Source organism: Protopterus annectens, chromosome 17.part0 (assembly GCF_019279795.1).
Source record: "Protopterus annectens isolate FY-2018-M chromosome 17.part0, PAN1.0, whole genome shotgun sequence".
In the NCBI taxonomy this organism is placed as follows: domain Eukaryota; kingdom Metazoa; phylum Chordata; order Ceratodontiformes; family Protopteridae; genus Protopterus; species Protopterus annectens.
Genome location: NC_056751.1, coordinates 431,840,147 through 431,854,880, shown reverse-complemented (window position 1 = coordinate 431,854,880; position 14,734 = coordinate 431,840,147). Strand labels below are relative to the sequence as shown.

General features: G+C 38.6%; 1 pseudogene; it reads right to left on the bottom strand.

The window, feature by feature from the left end:
* Positions 1-299: 299 nt before the first annotated feature.
* Positions 300-2,404, bottom strand: LOC122791790 (annotated as a pseudogene).
* Positions 2,405-14,734: the final 12,330 nt, after the last annotated feature.

The window sequence follows — 14,734 nt, the reverse complement described above, 5'->3', positions numbered from 1 at the left end:
AGCTGCCAGTTTCCAGCAACCATAACCAGACAGACTTGTTTGAAAACATTTTTATATTTTTTATTCAAGCTACTGGTACTTTTGAAGAATAACAGCAGTCTTCTCTTTAAACACTTTACTGCAAATGTCATTACTACAGTTTTTGTTAAGTTGTTTTAAGCTTTATTTCTTTAAGTCATCTGTTTTAGACCCTTCTAACATGACTTCTTTCTTTTCACTTTGTTGTTCTTGTTTATCTTGATAGTTTTTTGCAATGATTCCGCATACCAGTATAAGATGTTGTATTCCTTGACATTATTTTATGCTAAAGTTCTTTGCCTTGGTTTAATTCTTGGGTACAGCCCAATTAAATTGCATGGCACATATCCCTCTTTATCACCAAGCTGGGCCCACCACCACTCAACCTCGAGTTCATCTTCCCTCTGGATAACAGTCATGCAGTCACTTTCTTTAAATGAAAGTTCATCCTCATTCTCTACCTCATAGTCCCAAAGAACATAAACTTCTCCTCGGTTCATAATGCCCATCTTCTATTGAACACCGTATAAGAACTGGGAACATTGACGGTAACCTTCTTCCATCTCTTCAGACTTATCAGCTGCAGTCTGAATGTTGCTGTATGTCATGCCAAACACTGTGGCTCCTGATTGTACCAGTAACTTATAAACTTGGACATTATTGCAGAATGCAGCACAGTGTAAAGGTGTCCATCCATCACTGTCTGCTGCACTGATGTTCACACCAAACTGTACTACGAATTTAACAATCTCTGTGTGACCAGCACATACCACATTGTGAAGTGCTGTAATACATCCATCATTTGGCATACTGGGGTCCTCCACCTCATAAATGACCCTCTGGACAAGGTCATATTCTCCTTCCAAAGACACATCCAAGAGAAGTGCAAGCAGATTGAATTTTGCTCTCATTCCATGATCAATCCTTTCAGATTCATTTTTTCTCAAATTAATTCTCTTTCCTGGTGGCAGTGACAATTGTCCTGTAGTTTCAGGTGGATTTAAGTTAAAGGTGTCCTCTCCCAGGCTCTGAGTCCCCAGCAGTAGGATATGATGGGGGAGGATATGGTGGATGCTCCTCTAAGTAAGGAAGCATGGCATCAGAATCCACTCCTTCTGGGCCAGGTAGTAAAGGCTGTTTCTTCTTGAGAGTTTTTCCAGACAGTGGTTCAGGATATGATGAAGTTACAGATGCTGCTAGTTCCTCTGAGCTTATATTTTCATTTTTTGGTAAAGGAGGTTGGTCAGGTGAAACAGGAGAAATGTCTTCTTCAGGTACAGTTTCATTCTCTGTTCCTGTGCTTGGATCTTGTAGACTTTCTGTCATGCCACTACTTTCGACATGTAGTGAAGATGCAGGCTGCTTGGGTTGGTAGAATGGATTTGAACCTGTTGTCTCTAAGGCAGCCAAAGTAGTTTTTTGGTAAAGTAACTTCTTGATGTTTGGTCCATTGGGCCTCTCTGGTTGCATTTCTTCAATGGTCTTGGTACATTAGTCAATTTCTTTTTAAAAGGCTCTAAATTGGCATTATTCTGGTTTCGATAACTACCTGAAAGGAAGGGGAACAGTTTTGTAGGGCTAAGAGGTCGAGGATTGCATTCAGTCTACTGGTTCTCTATCGAAGCAGTAGAAGAGCCAGTCTCAATTTCAGGGCTGTCAGATTTGTCATGGTTCTCTGCATAAATATTCTCACATTGTAAGTTCACAGGGGGAGCACCAGATGAGTTACCTTCAGGAACAACAGACTTTCCGTATACTGTTGGTAGTGGCAAATTTCATGTCTGTCCCCTGGTTAAGGCACTTTGCACAGCTTGCTGAAAGTTCTTCCCTGGAGTCTGTGCTGCTGTGTGATATCTGAGTAACTAGAACTAGCTACAACAATCAGAAGCTTTCAATAGGACTGGGGTGGAACCTCTTTTTCAGGCTAAGGTGTGAAAGGTCGTACTGTGGTAGCAGGTGGAGTTTCTTGTTTGGAAGGTGCTGAAGAGTTTGCAATTGACCCTACTACAGCAGGAGTTACACTGACTCTATGCTAAGAGCCGCTCTGAGGCTGTTGCTGGGTTGCTGGCTTTAGTTTACTAGCCGCAGCTGCTGATGAATTTTGAGGGCTTGCATCTGGCTTTATCTTTCACACAGGTTGTACGTTTGCTGGTCCAAAGTAAGATAAGTTAACTTGCTTAGATTTGGTAGGAAGAGGTGGTGGAACTCTCACCTTTTGTGTACTCTGCACCTCCTTCGAGATGTACTCACTGCTCTGGTTCTTTCTCAACATTCCAAAGGAAGGCAAACCTGTGGCTGGATCCAAAGAATCAAACATTGAAACTGGTCATGTTTTTGTATCTTTCTCTCTCATCACATTCTTCAAATCAGCAGCTGAGTCTTCAGGTCCTGCCTAAGGTGCTTAAGAAGCTTGAATTCTACCTTGTGAAACTGATTGTTTTCTAGAACAAAATATATATCCCAGAAAATTAAACATTTGCCTAGTTCCAAAAGATTTGTTCCAGAGTACAGCCAATCTATAAATTAGGCTCACACCATCACTTACATCAAGACCAAGTCTTTTAGAACTGGGCCCATTGTCCACACCTAAGCTTGCATTCAATGTAAAGGCTTCTGAATGTAATAATAACTTAAATATGCCCCACTGAAAAAAATAACAGCTATGTGCTTCTTCCACTGTGTTAGCAGGATGGTGTTAATTCCACAGCATGTACATCTATTTGCAAAGCTGCACCATGCCATTGTTAATACTTGGTTAATGCACTGCATGACTTATAAATCAAAATAAGTGAGTACCTATACATTTCTTTATACTGTTCTTGAAAATGAAAGGTTTACAGAAAGTCTAGAACCTAGCTTTACATGAATCATTTTTGTGGTGAACAGTGGATTTGTTTGTATCCTTTGTATGATTTCATGAGAGTTTTGGTCTCATGTTTTGAGCATTCTCCATATGTTGGTGCAGAAAAGTTCCCCGCATATTAGTTTATAAACAAAGTTGTCCACTGTTATATACTTTGTGATTCTGCAGTGGTCTTTTTATCTTAATTACCTCATACTAAAAGAAGAAGCTAAAACTATCTATGGGTTGAGGCGAGATTATTTATTTCCATTTGTTTACAGAGAAAGTCCGACTGAATCAGAAATAACCTCTTTTCTGTGAAGGTCCAGGAAGAAAAAGATCTCTATCAGTCTTACTTACATTGTGTGACTAAGTTGATTTATATAGAGTTGTTTATAATACATTTAACAAAAACAATAAGAATAATAACTACACTACAGTAAAAGGCATAAACAGACATAATACTAATTCTGTTAGTTTTTCTCCCATGTTACACAGCACTTCATTTTCACATTTTTGTTTGCATTCTATTCATTATCTTGTGCAGCTGTGTTAATAAAGGTCTTTCAGTAGGTTTAAACTACAAAATGCAGAGGCAATTGCCAGAGGCACCATGGGTGGAAAAGGACAGATGACAAAAAAATTGGTGTGGGGATGTTAGGACATCAGGAAGTGGCAGTGTAAAACTCGTGTCTTGTTCCCATTAAATGAAAATGATGCAATTTAAGTCACTCATTTGACTAATGTCACACAGGGCAAATACAAGTAAAGGTTTGTATTTATCCTGTCTTCCTGTATGACAGAATAGGATAAGATCTCACATACCACACAACCACCACAATTACAGTGACTGATGAAAAATTCAATCTACACTGAGCTCTGAACAGTGTCAACCTCTTCCAAACATTAACTTTCCTTTTGCTGGTGGTTCCATTCTCACTTTTTCAAGAAGGCTTGCTGATAATGTATCCTTCTATTTAAAGCAGAGTTTTTGTCTAGAGTTCATTGTGTTCCTAATTAAATATTGATTCAAGTAAAATTGTCTGCTGATATGCAGATAATGTCCCCTGATACAGTGATAGATTTTCTTGGTATAGTTTTGTATGATTCACAAATAGCCTAATTGCAGTACGTTATTTAAACAAGCAAGAAACAAGCAGAGAACTAACAGAAGAGATGCATATACTCTCCCATGTATTATAAATACCTTTCTCCTCACAGTGCGTACTATTTGCATAGACAGTCACACAGATAAAGAAGGCTAACAAAAATATTAGAGCCCATAAATAGACTTAGAAAGGTTAAACCATACAAGCATTTTTTTCTGTAAATGAATAGTGTAGTTATTTTTTTGTAAATCTAGTTCATATCCCACAATTAACTTTTGAATCACTTCTTGCACTGAAGTCAGTGCAGAATGTTTTTCCAACTTCAATATATGTGACTCACAGTTTATCGAAGGTGGCCATTACTAAGAGGGGTATATTCTTACCCATAAGGTATATTCTTCCATACAGGGTGCAGTGACTTTAAGTTTCAAGTTTAAGTTTATTTAAGTGCTTTTTTCCTCATCACCATAACAATAAGGCTAAATAAAGATAAAATGCAGAGCAAGACACCTTAACAATGAAAACAAAATGTGGCTAGATAAATAAGGCAACACAGTAAGCCAAAACTTTAATGCTGCATCTGCTCCAGGTGCAAGCTGTTAGGGTGTACCATAAGGACTTTAGAAGAGTTACCTTTGGGAGCTGATGCAGTGCTAACATTCATTTAAGGATGTAAGGGCAGCACTTCTGCCCTTATGTGAGTAACTATATCAGTGGGCTACTATATGCCATTTTCTATGGTCATCAGCCTCATGAACGTACCTTTTTTATCCTTGACCCAATGGACCAGCTATACTAGCTACATCAAGAAATTTGTGCATAGCTAAAAGATTTTCTAAAATATGTTACAACAGACAATAACCTGAATAAATCAAACCAAAGCAAGACTGTAAAATGCAGAATAAAAGCTTACAGAGGTGCCATACTGAGCTGAAAAAATACAAAATAAAATAACAGCAACATTAAGATTTATCAAAATTAAAGATATGGTCAGGTAATTTGCTTTAGAGGAATCTGTTAAAATACTGGATTATGGGAAATTCCCTCAACCCCTGAAGGAGAAGAGGTTCTAGATTCAATGTAGTTTATGGTGAAAGATCTTGCCTCCACAAGGCTGAAGCTAGGACCTAAGAATCTCCAACAGTCTCATGGAAGAAGACTGTATGAGGATAATTAACAGTATGGGACAAAGCATCTTTGGGGTATAGAGACCCAGACTGTGCAGGGCTAAGTAAATTGGCAGCCGGTGCAGCCTTTTTATACCAGGAGTAATATGAAAGTAATGAGATGTACCTGTAAGAAGCCATACTTACAGGATTGTGAACCAGATGCAAACAGTCTGGCTCACTGCTAAACAGCTCTGGGTAAAGGGAATGGTAATCAGATAGTAAAGAGACTAAGCCAGTTACCTTCTGAAAATGGCCACCAGGAGAAAGGAAATGCTTAATTCAAGAAATATTTCAGAAATAAAATCAGGACAGTTTCATTACAGATGACACATGGTCAGCTATGGCCAGTCTGTTATTGGAAATTACAACAAGATTTTTTACCTGCTTTACAAAAGTCAGTCTATCACCTCTGTAAATCCCAATGGGGTCAAGGGTTGGACAAATAGATTCCTTCAGAATGACATGGTTTGCCATGGTTATTCTGCTCGACATGTTCAGTCAAAGGTGGTTTTTAGTCATTCAGTTCTGAATGCATTGCTGATTCTCAACTAATAAATCCACTGACAACAGAGTCGAGTATCATCCTTGTAATAATTGCAAGGATATTGAAGATCTCGTTCTCACTCTCTAATGAGCTCTTCTAGTGGAAGGGTATGCATGGAGAGGCATAAGAGAGAGACCTGAGGAGCTACAGATGATGCAGATAAAATAATGAACAGATTATCCCCAAAGAGTCTTTTGTATGCCCTGTAAGGTAGGAGGTAAGCCAATCAAGTTTGGTACCTTTAATTGATCAAGAAGTATACTCTGATTTACATTATAACATGAGATGAGAAAGAGATCAAGGAGCACCAGTATAGAATAATATTTTTGATATCAGCCATTCAAAGGTCATTCAGAGACCATGTAACAGCCATACCTGCACAGTGTCTTTTGCAGAACATGGACTGGAAAGGATCTTGGGTATGGTATCCCTAAAGATAAATTCCAGATTGAGCACCCAACCTTCTTAACAGAACTACAAATACATGGAAGGGTTGATATGTGGTAACAATTATCCAAGTCATCTGGATCAATACTTTTCTTCTTAAATACCAGGATGACCAAGGTCTCCTTTAGAAAAAAAGTAAGTACAAGAAAAGGTAGAAACCACTTCGTAGAGAAATGGTCTAAGAACATCAAGGTGAGTCATAACTAATCCTGGATATTGATCTAAGTTGCATGCAATAGCCTGTAAGCCTGAAATTATGGAGACTAGATCTGGGCAGCTAACTGAAAATTACATCATGCCCAAAATTTGTGGATGGTATGGAACTAAAGCAAGTAGCTTTTCAGCTTATCATGAGGAATACACAGTCTGCAATAAGGCCAGCTTAGCAGCAAAAAATCCAAGTAGCCTACTTACATTCATTGGACAAAATTACTCAATGCAGGATTACTCAGGCTGTCAACCACTGAAAAGAGCAGAGCTGTTCAGTTAGCCACATCAGAGCTCTCTCTCTTGACAGTAATGCTGTCTTCTTCTGAAAGAGCTCTGCTGATAAAGCACACAGTGTTCATCAAATGTGAGCTTGTCCTCAACTCAGCCTGTGTGATTTTATAAAGTTCAACATTAAACCATGGCTCGTGTGGACTAAGATAGAACTTGGTATGCACAAAGTGCGGCAAGAAGGTCAAGTGAGGAACATACAGCTGAGTTATATGGTGCAAGTAGCTCCTTCTTGAACTACTGCACTAGAGACTGTAAGAAGATGGCTTAACACAAGAGGAAGCCAGTTATGGGTTACTTCTCTCCAGTTTCAGCACTTGACCACTTCAAGACTAGGAGTCAATAACTCTGTGAGAAATAGACAAAGCAGAAGATAGACCAAGACAGTGGTTCAACCACCAAGTCAGAAGTAGACACACCAAGATGGAACACTAAATTCAGAGTATGTCCAAAGTGATGGATAGTAGAGCAAAGTAAAAATCCTTTATAGTAGAGAGAAAATCCTTCACAAAACATGGATTCATCATTAACCCGGATGCTGATGTAACTCAGAACTACTCAAGGAGACATCAGTAACATCTGGTCAGGGATAAAGTCTAAAATTCTGAAGGACAATTCTCAGATTATCATGTAGAAGGTAAATAAAAAAAGAACCATAAGTTTGCTCCTGTACTCATGGCATACTCAAGGAATTTGGCAGTCCAATACTAAATCTTGGTCAGTCTCAAAAAAGTGAGAACAACCCCCCCCCCCATCTTGCCAGATCTAGGGTGTTCTAGAACAGAGAATATAGGGGTAGCTGTGGCCAGCAAGTATTGACCAAATTTATCACCTAAGGAGGTCTCTATGATAAAAGCTATGTCCGCATCTCACAAGTCCACCATGAAACCAGGTGTGTTGTGGCTGGATCTAAGCATTAAGTACCTGAATAGAGGCACTGTGTGCATAGGACCCCAATAACAGGCCAGGAAAAATAGCTGGATTCCAGGGTACATTGCCTATAAGAAGTTCTGTGCTTCTCCCAAGGTGACAGTTGGGCAGTCTTATGACCAACAGGCCTATGAAAATAGGAATTCCAAAGCATTTCTGTCTGTTGGAGATTCGGATGTGATTATAATAATAGCAAAAGCATGCATGGGTGTACTATCTACTGTGTGAAATGGGATCAAAAGAATCATTCAGCAGTTACAAACAAATGGCCTTTTGGCCATCTTTGTACATTTGCAGATCTATTTGGTCTATTCATTCAGACCAATTTAGAAGGGAAGGTAGTAAACAGATGAAGATAAGTAGTTAAGCACTCTTTTTTTCTATTTTTTCTGCCTTATATTAGTGGTTGTGACCTTTTTTGAAATGATTCATTAAAATGTAATTTCTTTCCCTAACTTTTAGAGATTAAAGATTAATTTGCTATACACTAGTACATTTAACTCAAAAAGAGATAAGCAATTGAGTTGAATTGTCATACGTCCATTATGTCTCATAAACATTTATCATGAATGCAGGTGTACTAGTAGAGATGTACGGATTTATCTTAAGGCCAAAAACCCAACACAAATCAAGACATACTCACATTTTGACTGTGATGCCAACATTTAAAACAGAAGTAGTAGCACCATTATCAGGGGATTCATTTTCACACCTTCATTGGTTCATGGGCTAGTTGAACTTGCTGGCCATTTTAAGCCTATCCAATTTCCCTTTTTTGTGTTTTAAGTAATATGCTCCTATTAATTAGACACTGGCCTTATCCATCCCATGGTTGATAACTATATATTACTCCAATGACAATAACTGGTGTGATGGTCCCTACTCTGGGCCAGCAACCAGGGAGACCCAATCCTCACCACTGACACCGGTGAGGAACAACCACTAGCAGCAAAGATGAAACACATTATTTTCAGTTGCAGCTCTCTGCACCAAGTACAGTTTCCCTTAAGAGCACACAGCTAGCACACTCCCGGCCTTGGGCTGGACTTTCTTTCTCTTTGCAGGCCCCAAACAAGACTCATCACTGACCACTTTGAAGATCTGTGTCCCTGTTCCCAGTAGCTGACACACACACTTGGATATTTGATTTACACACACACACACACACACACACACACACACACACACACACACACACACACACACACACACACACACACACACACACACACACACACACACACACACACACACACACACACACACACACACACACACACACACACACACACACACACACACACACACACACACACCTCTGGGAAAGACTGGCATATATTTGCCAGCTGCGCACCCTCTGCCCAGACTATGAGGTAATTATGCTGCCACCAGTCAGCTACTCTGAGGTTCTTACAAGGGTACGCAATTATACTGAGTAAAATTAATACTAATACAAATGGTAGAGTTTGACCAATGCAAAAGGCTTTCAAGAGTGGCCATGGTGTCACTAAAATAAGCATAAGTACTGTCAAGAAGTTAAAAGTATTCTCTAAAAAAACTGCCACAATGGAAGGTATAGAAATATTTAATAATAAATAGTAAAATAGAAAACATGAGAATACTGAATATCTAGTTACAATAAACACCAGAGTTTCAGTCACAGGAGATATAAAAAATAACACAGTTGGATAGATTCACACAGATGTAGAAAAGCAATACTTAACTAATCTCACTCTATTTTCCTGACTGACTAAAGAACTACTGTACCCTGGTTACTTACTAAAGCAAGGCAAGATGATGACTGCTGAGTTGCTTACTACAGCAAGGCAAGATGAGGTGTGAGATATCTGTGAGAGATCTTTCTTTCTAGGTTCTAAAGCGCTGCTGTCAGAGTTCTGGAATATCTCTCACCAATATCTAAAAAAATAATTTCAGTACTGGTTTTAGAATGACATCACATCCGGTCACCTGACTATGATACAATACACACCCAGGGCTTTGCTAAGATCTGTTGCAGCATCTGAAAGCTATAAAACAATTTAAAAACCTTCCACCCTTCCAGGGTAGCAATTAGTTCACCCTTAAGGACAGTATAGTAATATTCCTAGTTCTGGTTTCCCAGACATTTTTGCCTCTGGCTGCAACCAGACCTGTAAGATAAAATCTTTATGGCCTAAACCAACCCATTTCATTTTCAACTTATTTTTTAAAATTAGTTGGATTGTGATTTACCTCTTCCCTTCCAGAATTCTTTGTTCAAACCGATACCTTTAATCAGTTAGAATAATATTGTCTGACATCCATGTATATCTCTTTTCTGTTCAGCAGGACCCACTGTTGATGCATTTTTTAACACAAGCAACTTTACAAATATATTTTTAACACAAGCATCTGTACAAATCAGTATGATAGTCAAATGACATACAATTCTTTACAAAACTCCAGCTAGATATGCAAGCATATGTTACACATGCACTTCCCTACTCTCCGTGGCACAGATAGCACTACCTCATATCATCACAACTAGAATCATAAAATAGATAATTTGAGGGGACACATGCATGAAATAAAGCATGTAGGTGCTACTTTTGTCCAATAGTAGTACAGGGGGCAGTCCTGGGGTAAATATTCTGTTACATATCCATAGATCCGTGTTGCAATTGAATATGGGCATGGATGGACTTTGTGTTTATGTGCATGGGAAGTCTGTTCCAGAGCAGTGGTATCCTCTGCGAGATATACCTGTCCCTGCAAACCATTCTGTTGATGTTGCAGAAGAGGTTTAGATCCGTAGACTAAGTATTTCTATTGCCTTCTGACTTGCTAATGTACTAGGAAATCCATCAGTATTAGGTCAGAGGATGCCTTGTATTTGAGACACAAGTTACCTCTTAGCATTCTGTAGGATAATGAGTATAGTGACATGACTTTGAATTGGCCTATTTATGTCATGTTGTTTAGACCTAGTATCTCTTCAGTGAGATAGTTAATTTTTTATCCTTTATATAATAAATATATATCTACATAATATATATATAATTTATATGTACATTTATATAAATATATATAAAGCCTATATTTATATAAGATGTTTATCCTTTTAGTGTGTTTTTTTATGCAAGTAACACCAGGTGGAGAACCAGAGAGCCACAAAAGCAATGGTCACTACAACAATAAACATTTTGTACTCACCCTTTATAAACAGTATGATAATCTGTGTTTGTGTAAAACTGCTCATACCAAGAGAAATTTCATGACCTTACTTCTGTTTTATAGATAATGTAAATTTCAGTAATCTCTCTATTAAATATTTTTTTTTCATAATTCTAATCTTTTTTCACAGAAATATACAATAGTTGCATATGAATGTTACACTATGTACCGCAGATCTCACAGTTCTTGAAGGTGATAAAACAGGAAGCACCAAGTCACAAATTCACATGCTTTGTAATTTTGTACCTCTTCTCATATGACATGCCTTCACTCATTGCTGTACATCTTTGAACTATTCATTGACATTCATTTTGATACAGTCTGTTAAAAATTTGTTAAATACTCGATAGGCTGGATTGCTACTCATTCACTGTCTCAAAATGAAAAAAAAAATGTTTATTTACATGGAAAATGTAATTTTGTATGTTACATCTCATTCCATTTGCTTCCTGCTTTTGAAAAGAGCAGCCAGACTCTTTTACATGCTGCACTACTTCTGTTAGACTACACAAACTGGAACTGTGATATTGTGCTATTTTAATACCAAGCAGTTTGGATGTTTTCAGCTACCATTCCAGGGTATACAGATGCATGTTTTCTGCTACCATCCTAGGGAATGCAGATGCATGTTTTCAGCTACCTTCCTATGGTATGCACATACATGTTTTCAGCTACCATCCTAAGGTATGCGCCTGCATATTTTCAGCTACCATCCCAGGGTATGCAGATGCTTGTTTTCACCTCCATCCTTGGGTATGCACATGCATGTTTTCAGCTACCATCCTAGGGTATGAACATGCATGTTTTCACCTACAATTCAGGGGTATGCACCTGAATGTTTTCAGCTGCCATACCAGAGTATGTGCCCACAATTTTTCAGCTACCATGCCAGCATATGTTCCTGTATATTTTCAGCTACCATTCCAGAATGTGCAGTTGCATATTTTCAGCTACTAACCCAGGTTGTGCACTTGCATGTTTTCAACTATCATCTCATTGTATGCGCATCCATGTTTTCAGCTAACATCCCAGTGTATGCACATGCATGTTTTCAGATACCAACCCAAGGTATGTACCTGCATGTTTTCACCTACTATCCCTGAGAGTGCACCTGCATGTTTTCAGCCACCATCCCAAGGTATTTGCCTGCACCTTTTCAGCTACCAACCCAGGGTATGCACTTAAGTGTTTTCAGCTACCATTTCAGGATATGCACCTGCATGTTTTCAGCTACCATCTCAGGGTATGCACTTGCATGTTTTCAGTTACCATCCCAGGGTGTGCACATGCATGCTTTCAGCTGCCATCCTAGAGTACATACCTGCATGCTATCAGCTACCATCCCAGGGTGTGCACCTACCTGTCTGTTTCAATACCATCTCAGTGTATTTACCTGCATAGGATACATGATAAGGCACTGCCTGTGGCCTGACAATGCCTTTCTGCAAATCAGTCCTATAATGTTACCACCTGCAGTCATTCATGTGGCATTTGAACAGCTCAGTCCATCACTATGCATTGCCTAAGAAAGTAAGATCACTTGTGGCATTCAGCATTCTTCTTCTGAGGCCTTTAACAGGACATACATGTATAATAACTGCTAGCAGTACTTTGTAAGACAAAGACATAATCCTAAACCTTAATTCTAATCCACAAGCATTTAATTTATCAGGAGAAAAGTGCTGAATTAATCAAAATAACTGAACTTCATTACTAATTCATGAGGTCCCTAGCAAAGCAGTGTCTCGCTTCAGCAGTATTGCCTTTGAATGATAACATGACTAAAGTGCAGATCTAGAGACCTGTAGTCTTTCATAATAATTCTTAGTTTCCATTTAACACAAAGCTTAGTCTTACCAGAGCAAATGTATGAATTAATGAATTTCAAGGGAAATACCATCCCTCTCAACTGTAACTGACGTAAGTTCATCACCTTCTACAATGCATTTTCTATGAAGCAGGATAAAAAAAAGGATATTAGAAAATCTTTAAAAAAATTAACAAATGTAGGGAGACTTCTCCATCTTTTCTAGAAGTTTTATTTTATACCTTTAATATTGCAAAAAGTGACAAATTTTAGATACTGTTCAGGCCTGGGAGACACAAAATAAAAGAGAAACAAATATATCAAGAAATAAAGAAAGAAGGGTATACTGTAGCATTCACTGTTTCATTTCATAGTGTCCCACTGTCTGTCTCTGTCTCTCTGTGTCTATGTGTCTCCTTACTGTTTTTCTTTTTTTTTTTTCGTTAGCAAGATCCACTTCCGGTTTTTGTAGTTATACTTGAACCTTCCTTTTACTTTCTGTGACACTTAAATATTTTCTTTGTTTTGTGTGTGGGGAGCAGATTCTAATGACAGGTCAATAATACTACAACCAGGTTTTCAAAAGCTTACTTCATCCATCCACAACCCATTTTCTAATTTTTACATATAGGGTTGGAGTGTCACTTTAACAACAGCAATCATTTACAGCCATGGTTCACATCACTCGGTGGCTAGCCCTGCTGTAGCTGTTCTTCCATATCACACTCTCCCATGCACACTCACACCTATGGCCAATTTAGAGTGTCTAGTCCACCTACTGCATGTCATTGGAATGTGGATACAAACCAGAGCATCTTGAGGAAACACACATGAACACAGGGATGACATTCAGACTCTGCACAGAAGACACCCCAGCCAAGAATGGAACTGGAGAACCTTTTGGTGTGAGGCAGCAATGTACTTGTTTTATTCTACATTTCCCTGTATTACCTAAGTTTTTATTCCAAAGCCAGCTATAAGCAAACTGAATGTGGTCATGAGACATAATAACATATTGTATACTACCTGTCTTTTTTAACACTTAAGTCAGCCTTGATCTTTTTTCTAAACACACAGTTAAACCTGCACCAGTACCCAGAACCACACAGCTGAGAGAATGAAGGGAACCTTGTTTTTCCATGTTTACTGTCTGTCTTCCTCAAGCAGAGCAGGTATAAATGTATTTATTTTTTTTTCTTCAAGTAGTCATCAAGGTCTCTTGACATTATGAACAGCATCACCTTCTGCCCAGCTGTGGTTGATGGCAAAGCTATTTCTTTCTACACACTGAATCATGATTCCAAAGTTCTGCTCCCATGACCATTATATCAGGAATGGGACAGGCACCTCATTCCTGTCTCAGTAAATAGCACAACATTCCTCTACCTACTGCAGTCATCACAAGGGAGGAACAAAGTACATCCAGAAATTTCTCTCCTGTTTCAACAAATTGGATTACAACAAACGTTGTGGCTAGTATGAGACAGGCCTAAGAGAGCTATTGGGCTGTAACAGTTTATTAACCATTACTTAATAAATCCATCCTTCTCCTTTAATAACACAACACAGCTGTTCCATTAGTTACTGCAAGGACCTAATAGTCACTCTTCTCACACAACCAATAGTAAGGACTATAATGCAGATAATACACCAAACCACAGTAGGACAAGCACATGTAAACTGATTTATCCTGACTGTAACATATATACAGTATTTCTCCATAAATAAGACCTAACCAGAGAATAAGGCCTAGCATGGTTTTCCATGGTGGTCATGATATAAGCCCTACCCCAAAGATAAGCCCCAGTTAAGTTTGTCAACAACACATGACTGACGTGTTGAATTGAAAAATAATATTATTGACACTTGTTGACTGAGGTTATCGTACTCTGCTCGCCATTTTCGGACCATTCGGACACCCAACTGCTTCTCTTTGCAGAAAGTCATAAGATTCTTTCCCTGGGAGTCCTCCACAATTCTTACTGTAACCCTAATCCAAACTCACACTTGACGGTTGAGATCCATGGCCCATAAACACTGGCAAGTATACTTTGATCGGTCAAAGTACAGACAACGCATGTGCACTTGATAACAAACGGGTGTGGTTGTATCTTCTTAACTGTCACCATTTTATGTTGCCACACCTGTCTCGTAAGT